This window comes from Pinus tabuliformis, chromosome 1_2 (genome assembly GCF_031772625.1).
Source record: "Pinus tabuliformis cultivar Carrire ecotype Pingquan chromosome 1_2, CPIR1, whole genome shotgun sequence".
Lineage (NCBI taxonomy): Eukaryota > Viridiplantae > Streptophyta > Pinopsida > Pinales > Pinaceae > Pinus > Pinus tabuliformis.
In genome coordinates, this window is record NC_142298.1 from 556,639,781 (window position 1) to 556,650,175 (window position 10,395).

The 10,395-nt window shown below is 39.0% G+C and overlaps 1 long non-coding RNA gene across 1 annotated transcript; it reads left to right on the forward strand.

Moving 5' to 3' along the window:
- Positions 1–250: 250 nt before the first annotated feature.
- Positions 251–949, forward strand: LOC149206814 (uncharacterized). The gene is made up of 3 exons (XR_016251952.1): positions 251–386; positions 509–576; positions 681–949. It is a non-coding gene; the product is annotated as an uncharacterized LOC149206814 (long non-coding RNA).
- The last annotated feature ends 9,446 nt before the right edge of the window (positions 950–10,395 follow it).

Consider the following 10,395-nt stretch of genomic DNA (forward strand, 5'->3'; position numbering starts at 1 on the left):
AATGGTTATTTTGAGCGATTATCTATATCTCACATCATGGCTTTTTGTTGACTATCCATGGCTTAATTGGTCATCCCTTGGCTGGATGGATGCCAGCTGGCAGAACTTACCCTGATCACTTGCCATCTGTTGTCTCGTGCACAACGCGGGAATGGCGATGGGTTCGAGGTTGTGTCGAACATCGAGGGTAAACCCTTACAACTTGGCATTCACTTGGTTTCCTGCTCATTTGCTAGGCATGGCTCTAGGGGTTGCGCTTTGGTTTCTTCCGTAACTTTTCTCTGCAACTCATCGATTGCCACCTGTTGTGCATTGTAAAAGGTTCATTGGGCAATCCTAACTACGGACAAGCTTGCATTGGAGCTGTATGCTGTCGCTCGAGTTAGGTAAGACCATGTTATCAATTCAAGTCTGAGTTTAATCCATGTTTATTGTTTGGATTCAATCTTGCTTCACCGTTACTCAACCTTGCTATGGTATTGTGCTAATGTGGGCTCGTTTCTTGCAGGTTTTCTCTCCATGATGGTGTCTAGAGTCTTTTTTTCGAAACGCCTCTTCTTCACCTTCGCAGCCTCGGTAAGTAATGAGGGTTTTATTTCATTTATGGTGCAGGTCTTGTTTGCATAGCATTTGGTGATTATGTGGTTGTAAGAAATGTTAACCCCGAGGTTCTGGTGTAGGGTTCACCCAAGCATAGGGTGGGTGCAACTACCAGACCTTCTCACAGCCCGGTGCCAGCTAGTGTCGTGCCTCCGGGTATGTGGGTTTCCCTTGATTATTGCTGGTTCTTCTTACCTCGAATGACGGTTTTGCTCAAAATATGGTTTTTCCATTTTCGATTCCTATTTTAAATTATGAGCAGTTCTACGCACAGGTTCTGTTGTCTGGATGGTGACGGCTCCCTACTCTTTTGGGATTGCCTGGGCATATAGATGTAATTTACATTGGTTCCAGCTTGCAATTATTTTAAACAATCCACTTTTATTAACTGTTTATAATGACTCTTTCAATACAATGAAGGATATGATATGTGTTTATACCTGGTCTTTCTGTAGATGAGTTTGCTCTATGAAATTGGTATTTTCGATTTGGTGTATCATTGGTTTGTTTCGTCCTTAGAATGTCGTTTCGAGGTGTCCTTCTCAAGTTGCCCTCAGAACAAATCTGAAGGACCGGGACTGTTAAAAGAAATATCATCCCACTTACAATGGAAGCCCTGTTTCCTAGGTCTCCTAACTTTGTGTTATAACAATTGTGTTTAATTATTTAACGCATCTGAACAAAGTTATGGTAATGATTTTTGCTTACTTTCATGATTCCGCACCAGAGGTCTGTCTGACTGAAGTACGAATGAATGAATTCTGTATATACTCATCTATCTCTTGCATGGATAGTTGTTAAATGTATTTCGTTCCTAAGGTTATTTTTATGCTAGTTTATCTGTCATAGTTACAGTTGGAGTCACTAGATAAGCTCAGTTAGCTACTGGTCCATATTACTCTTAACTGGGTCTAAATTTCATTTGTTCTTTCTTTTAATATATAGACAATAGGAATATTCACCTCAATTCATATAGTCTCATTTCTTTTCAGTGAGGCTTGGCTATCTCTTGGTACACTGTTATATGTTCAAGTTTATTTCCTCTTAGAATAATTCTATATTAGGGATTGGTTGCACAATCATACCCAGATTGCTAAATCTTGACATACAGGTTAACGCGCTCAGGTTTATGATATAGATTATGTACATTTGTTCTACTCGTACTATAATATGCACATTTTCTACAGCTTGTTATCTGTACATTTAATTTAACTTGCATCTAAATTAACTTACATCTAAGTTAACTTACTTCTAATTTATAACACTACCTTTACCAATCTGACACAGGATTAAAGAAAACAGTATAAATCCAACACCAAAATATCTATTTCCTAATTTCATACACATTATTTAATCAAGACATAATTATCCAGTTTTTACTTATCTGCCATGACAAGACTAAACTATAATCAATGAACCTCTCCACCCTTCCTATGAGAACCTGGCAATCACGTCAAGTGTTCTCCCCCCAAGCTCCTCTTTTCCCAATAATTAGTTATTCGCATGTAGCAATTTCTACTGCTTGGCCTCAAGACTCCAGGTCCAGCCAACAATCATTTCTACTTCCTCCAGGGAAGTCTATTCAAGATTCATTCCCACTGAATCCTCCTTCAGCTCAAGGAATTTTCCAGAAAGAGCACCCCTTCCTCCTTCTCCCTTCCTTTTGTAAGAGAAGAGTAGAGGAAAGGTAACTGTTTCTTTAACTAATAACTGATAACTGATAACTGTTGGGTGAAAGAGAGTTACTGAGGTTCATTAGTAATTTTTTTTTTTTAGAATTCCCCATAGAATACCACATTTGCCATAATTATTTATTCCTTTAATAAAAAACTATTATTATTACTGAATCTATTTATTGTCCATTTTCCAAAAGTAAAAACAAGAGTTCGTTTCCTCACTATAAAGTAAAAGTATGGGGTGTCACATCTTCCCCCTCTTAGTGGAACACCATCCTCGGTGTTCATCTTTCTAGCTATTCCCAGAATAATTCTAGATATGCCTCCTGCATAAAGTCTTTATCTTCCCAAGTGGCTTCCTCCGGGCTAAAGTGCTTCCACTGCACTTTAACTTGGATGATAGCTCATTTCCGCAATGTTACTCTTCTCTGATTGAGTATGTGCAAACGTTCGACTAGAAATTTTCCTTCTGGTTAGACCTGCCACAAATATCATTGTTATATAATTGATGTGTACCTAATCACCACATTCTAAAATAAGTAATTTTCGTTTTATCCACACCTATTTATGTATGTGTGTGTGTGTGTGTGTATATATATATATCTGTTCATATATGTATATTCATGTATTTATATATAGTTTTTTTTTTTTACCTGAAGCTCCTGCCAATTTATGATATGTTTGGGGTCATATACATACTTCTTTAAAAGGGAAACATGGAACACATTATGGACCCGAATGTGGCTGGGTAGGGCTAGTTGGTAGGCCACCTACCTGATTATGTCCAAAATTTGGAATGGGCCACAAAACAAAGGGCCAACTTAGTGCACTTCCTCGACTTCAACGTACTCTGCTTTGGTTTAATATGCACATATACATGATCTCCCACCTGAAATTCTCAGTAAGTTCTCTTTTTATCAGCATATATTTTCTACTAGTCTTGGGTAGCCTTCAAATTTTGTCGAACCCTCTTCACAGTTTTATCCATTTCCTCCAGCATATCTGGTCCTAATATCAGTTTATCCTTCGAACTATTCCAGTTTGCAGGTATGGTGCATTTCCTTCCATAAAGTACCTCAAAGGGACTCATTTTAAGTGACTCATGATAACCGTTATTGTACGTGAATTCTACCAGATGTAGATATTCTTCCCATTTCCCAGGTTGTTGCATCACATACATGCGCAACATATCTTCTACCACTTGATTCACTCACTCAGTTTTCCCATCAGTCTGGGGGTGATACGCAGTGCTGAAGTGGACTTGTGTACCTAACCCGGTGAACAACGCTTTCCAAAAAGCAGAGGTAAACTTAACATCCCTATCAGATATTATGACTTTCGACATACCATGTAGCCTGAAAATTTCCCTCATGAATATATCAGCTATCTGGGTTGTTTGATACGTGGATTTGACAGGTATGAAATGAGTTGTCTTGCTCAACTTATCTACCACAACCATAATTGAGTCATTCTATCTTTTAGACCATGGCAATCCCGTTATAAAATCCAAAGTTATAGTATCCCATTTCCATTCTGGAACAGGTAGCAGCTGTAATAATCCAGCAGGGTGCTGGTGTTCTGCCTTGACTTGCTGACACTCTAGACATTTAGCTAGGTACTCGGCAATATCTTTCCTCATTCCAGGCTAGTAGTAGGCTTTCTTGACAACCGTCAAAATTTTTTGATAGCCTGGGTGAGCAGCATAGGGGCTTCTATGAAATTCATCTAACATACTTTGCTTCAAAGACAATTGGTTAGGTACGTAAATATGGTTTCTGAATAACAATAAATTTTCAGAGTTAATACTATACTCCCTTTGCTTTGCCAAACCTTGTGCAGATTTTACTTGCTGCCATAGGTAGTTGTATTCAGGATCCTTCTGGGCTGCCTCCTTTAGTTGATCCACAAAATTAAGTTCAACTTGACTAAAAGAAATTTCGTAAATGTGGTGCAGCTTTCTACTTAACGCATCTACCACCCTATTCTCTTTTCCTTTCAAATGCTTAATTTCAAAGTCAAATTCGCTTAAAAATGCAGTCCATCGAGATTGGCATGTGTTTAAAGTAGGATGATTGAAAAAAAACTAGTTAAGCTACTGTGGTCTATTTTGAGCAAAAATCTTTTCCCTAATAAATAGTGCCACCATACTTTTAAGGTGTGCACTACTGTAGTTAGCTCCAAATCGTAAGCAGAATATTTATGTTCATGTTCCTTGAGTTTACAGCATTCATAAGTGATGACCATGTCCTTCTGCGTTAAAATGCCACCCACACCTTCTTTGCGTGCGTCTGTACAAACTATAAAATCCTCTTCAAGATCTGCAATTTTTAACACCGAAGCTGTTGTGAGCAATTGCTTCAACCTATCAAAACTTTCTTGATAGTATTTCAACCATTTGAAGGTTTTCCCCTTCTTTTGTAGGGAAGAAATTGGATAAGAAACCTTGGAGAATCCCCTTATGAATCTTCTATAATAACACGTAAGTCCCATGAAAGAGCGTACATCCGTCACATTGGCTGGAACACACCAATTCATAATGGTTTTTATTTTCTCTGGATTGACCGCTATACCCTCAAAAGATATGCTGTGTCCTAGGTACTGAATCTAATATTTATAGAAATCAAAATTGTTAAATTTAGCATAAAGCTAATTTTCCCTTAAGGTTTGCAGTATTATGCGAAGGTGTTATTTATGCTCATCAATACTTCTGGAGTATACGAGAATGTCGTCAATGAATATAAGGACAAATTTATCTAGATAAGAATGGAAAACTCCATTCATCATGCTCATGAAGGTTGTTGGGGCATTAGTAAGACCAAATGGCAAGACTACAAACTCATAGTGGCCATAGCGAGTTCTAAAAGCAGTCTTGAAGATATCTTCATCTTTAATCCAAATTTGGTGATATCCAGATCTTAAGTCAATCTTTGAAAATACCATTGCTCCCTTAACCTGATCGAAGAGGTCATCGATCCGAGGTAAGGGGTACTTATTCTTCACGGTCAACTTGTTCAATTGTCTGAAATCTATACACAGCTACAGAGTACCATCCTTCTTCCTTACGAACAGAACTGGGGCTCCCCAAGGAGATACACTGGGTCAAATATACCCTTTATCAAGCAGCTCTTGCAGCTGGATTTTTAATTCAATTAGCTCAGGAATACTCATTCTGTAAGGTGCCTTTGATATTGGGGCTACTCCAGGGACCAATTCTATGGTAAATTCGAGGCTTCTTTTAGGTGGTAGTCCAGGAATATCTTCTCGAAATACATTCTTAAAGTCTGGTATTACAGGAATTTCCTCTAGGGCTGACACTTTATCTTTGGAGTTTATAAATCCCACTTGAACTGCATAGATTTGACAACCCTTACACATACATCTAGCCAATTGGTGGGTTGTAACATATCGCAGCTTTACTTCTCTTTTGACTCCCTAAACCTCTATTCTAGCACCATCTTTAGTCAGAAAATTAATGGTCTTATCATTACAGTTCACTAAGGCCCACATCTGCTCCAACCATTCCATGCCTATCAAGACATCGTAAGAGCCTAATGGTAATATATTTAAATCCATGCTAATTTGTTGTTCTGCTAATTTTATTTCACAACCCTCTCCTTTTGCACAGACTATTCTCTTTGCACTGGTAACTAATTGAACCAACCAAGGGTTCTTAAATTTTGAACTTTTTAGATGACATTCATCAACTATTATGGGACTAACATAGCTCAAACTAGCACCTGTATCTATTAAAATGGAAACAGGACGATCAGATATTTTACCTTCAAGTTTCACCATTGAAGGTTGATAATCTGCCTGGCGATCTTCCAGCGCTACATTTATTTGAGGTACGTTTCGTGATACATCACCCATAGTAGAAGCTTCATGAATATTTGCAATAGGTTCTGCTCCCCCTCAATGAGGATAGTTCTTGTAGTAATGGGGTTCCCCACAACCCCAGCATTGCAACGACGGTTGGGGAACCTGACTGGTTTCCAATTTACTTGATGCCTCATTTTGTCTTATATTACTCTGGGGTCTGTACTTTTGTTGATTCTAATTAACAGGTCCATTTGGTGCTTTACGTCCTGAGAATCTGGTTCCCGGGTTCCTCATATTCTTGTTATTTGTAAAGTTTTTATGTCCCTTCTTACTTGGCCAATTCTTCTACACTTAAACTTTTCGTCTGATTTGCTGGTAGAAAATTCGAGCTTTCCGGACTACTTCATCCATTGTTTTCGGCTTGTTAAATTTTAGTTTTTCCTACATGAAAGCAGGAAAGTTGTTGACAAAGCATTGGACTTTAGCCTTTTCTTCTCGGATATAAGGGATGTATCTTAATAGTGACGTGAATTTTGTTATAAATTCATCCATTGTTTGCTGCCCTAGTTTCAAGTCATGAAACTCTTTTGCTTTGTCGTCATAAAATCGCTCAGTCAGATATCTATCCTTAAAATGCTTTTGGAATTGCTCCCAGGTAACCTCTTGCTCATTGATTTCCTTGACTGTTTTAATTTCTTCCCACCACAGGGTGGCCTTGCCTTGCAACTGATAAATTGCTAGCCTTGCTCTCAAATTTTCATCATATTCATATATTTGAAAATATTTGTTCATATTAATAAGCCATGCCTCTGTCGCTTCCTCCGTTTCACCGTTATATTTTGGTGGATTCATCTTTTTGAATTCTCCCTAAAGTTTTGTTTTCTGTTTTTTTTATCCCCTTTTCCTGGAACCATTATCTGATTCTTCCTCGTTACCAGTTTGTCCCCCTTCTGATTCCTGATGTTGTTCTTGTTATCTATGTATTTCTGTTATGTTTTCTTCTCCTTAACTAGGGTCTGGGTTTCTCAGGTTTTGTCTATCTGATAAACTTTTCATAATGCTCTCTTGTTCCAAATGAAGTCTCTAATTGTCCGCTCATAGGTTCTGGATTTTTATTCTTAACTGCTGGGCTGTTTCGAGTTGTTGGGTATACGACCAAAGTCCCACATTGACTAGAAGTGGGGAGGATCATGGGTATATAAGGATGGACAAATATCTCCATTGGTATGAGGCCTTTTGGGGTAAAACCCAGAAACAAATCCATGAGGGCTTAGGCCCAAAGTGGACAATATCATACCATTGTGGAGATATGTGGTGTCCAGAGTCCTTACAAGTGGTATGAGAGCCATGCCCCGAAGTTAGCCAAGTGGACGAATCCTTGGAATAGCGAACGAAGGTGGTGGGCCCCAGTGATATCACGATGGAATCCGTGGATGAGCTCGGTTAGACAGGTGATGTGCTTCGGATTCTTCATGGACGTGTCCTAGTCCCAACACAGCGAAGAGGAGTTGAGGTGGGATAGAGCAAGCTCTCGAGGCAGGTGCGTGTGCTTCCAATGCATTGGGCGGAGAATCCTGGTAGAGAGTGGATGGACGCATTGGGCGGAGAATCCTGGTAGAGAGTGGACGGATGGATAATCGTTTGAGGGGAGGCTCAATGGTCCTTTGTTCGAGGGGAGGATTGTTGGGTATACGACCAAAGTCCCACATTGACTAGAAGTGGGGAGGATCATGGGTATATAAGGATGGACAAATATCTCCATTGGTATGAGGCCTTTTGGGGTAAAGCCCAGAAACAAATCCATGAGGGCTTAGGCCCAAAGTGGACAATATCATACCATTGTGGAGATATGTGGTGTCCAGAGTCCTTACACGTGTAAGGTAGCATTGGTGCCAACATTTGTTTCTCCCAATTGAACCCATACTTCTGGGTTACGTCCAGTGCTCCTCTGTCCATTAGAATCATTTTGGTATTTCCAAAGTCATTCAACCTGTCCTCAGTGTAGTAACCTGAGGCTTTGATACCAATTGTAACAACTAATTATCCAACTATAACATAAAACATACATATGCAACAAAATGAAATAAAAAAATTCATTAACACCCTAATCAATTGTTACCATAATCCAATACATTAATGCTTGGCATTAAACATATCCAAACTTCGATATAGTTCAGATTACCATCACTTTATTGCTGCAATCATTTCGGTTATTAATCTTGACCTGACAGCATGTACACAATGGTTATTTCGAGCGATTCTCCGTATCTCACATTATGGCTTTGTGTTGACTCTCCATGGCTTAACCGGTCGGCCCTTGGCTGAATGGCTGCTAGCTGTCAGAACTTACCCTGATCACTTATCATCTATTGTCTGGTGCATAACGTGGGAATGGCGATGGGTTCGAGGTTGTGTCAAACATCGAGGGTAAACCCTTACGACCTGGCATTCACTTTGTTTCCTTGCTCATTTTTTGGGCATGGATCTAGGGGTTGCGCTCTAGTTTCTTCTGTGACTTTTCTCTACAACTCGTTGATTCCCACCTGTTGTGCATTGTAAAAGGTTCATTGGGAAATCCTACCTATGGAAAAGATTGCATTGGAGTTGTATGCTACCGCTCTAGTCAAATAATACCATGTTATCGATTTAAGTCTGAGTTTAATCCCTATTTACTATTTGGATTCAATCTTGCTTCACTAGTTACTCAACCCTGCTATGGTATTGTGCTAATGTGGGCTCGTTTCCTACAAGTGTTGTCTCCACGATGGTGTCTGGAGTCTACGTTGCCAAAACGCCTCTGCTTCACCTTCACGGCCTTAGGTAAGTAATGAGTGTTTTATTTCATTTATGGTGCAGGTCTTGTTTGCATATCACTTGGTGATTATGTGGCTGTAAGAAGTGTTAACCCCGAGGTTCTGGTGTAGGGTTCGCTCGAGTGGAGGGTGGGCGCAGCTACCAGACCTTCTCACAACTCGGTGCCAACCATGCCATGCCTCCAGGTATGCGGGTTTCCCTTGATTGTTGTTGGCTCTTCTTACCTCAAATGAGGGTTTTTCTGCGCACAAGTTTTGTTGTCTGGGTGGTGATGGCTCCCTACTCTTTTGGGATTACCCGAGCATATAGATGTAATTTACCTGGGTTTTGGCTTGTAATTATTTTAAACGATCCGATGTTATTAACTATTTATAATGACTCTTTCAATACATTGAAGGATTTGATATGCATTTATACTGGTCTTTCTGTAGATGACTTTGCTCTATGGAATTGGTATTCGTTTTGGTGTATCATTGGTTTGTTTCGTCCTAAGAATGTCGTTCTGGGGCGTCCTCCTCAAGTTTCCCTCAGAACAAATATGAAGGACCAGGATTGTTAAAAGAAATATTATCCCACTTACAATGGAAGCCTTGTTTCCCGGGTCTCCTAACTCTGTGTTATAACAATTGTGTTTAATTGTTTATCGCATCTGAACAAAGTTATGGTAGTGATTTTTGTTTACTTTCATGATTCTGCACCGGAGGTCTGTTTGACTGAGGTACGAATGAATGGATTCTGTATATACTCATTTGTCTTCTGCGTGGATATTTGTTAAATGTATTTAGTTCCTAAGGTTGCTGTTAGGTTGGGTTATCTGTCATAGTTACAATTGGAGTCACTAGATAAGCTTAGTTAGCTATTGGTCCATATTACTCTTAACTGGGTGTAAATTTCATGTGTTTTTTCCTTTCATATACAGAAAATAGGAATATTCACCTCAATTCGTATAGTCTCATTTCTTTTCAGTGAGGCTTGGCTATCTCTTGGTACACTATTATATGTTCAAGTTTATTTCCTCTTAGAATAATTCTATATTAGGGATTGGTTGCACAGTCATACCCAGATTTGCTAAATCTTGACATACAGGTTAACGCGCTCAGGTTTATGATATAGGTTCTATACATGTGTTCTACTTGTACTATAATATGCACATTTTCTACTTCTTGTTATCTACACATTTAATTTAACTTGCATTCAAATTAACTTACATCTAATTTATAGCACTACCTTTACCAATCTGACACAGGATCAAAGAAAACAGTATAAACCAACACTAAAATATATATTTCCTAATTTCATACACATTATTCAATCAAGAGATAGCTATCCAGTTTTTACTTATATGCCATGACAAGGCCAAACCATAATCAATGAACCTTTCCACCGTTACTATAAGAACCTAGCAATCACGTCAAGTGTTCTCCCCCAAGGTCCTCTTTTCCTAACAATTAGTTATTCACATGTAGCTATTTCTACTGCTTGGCCT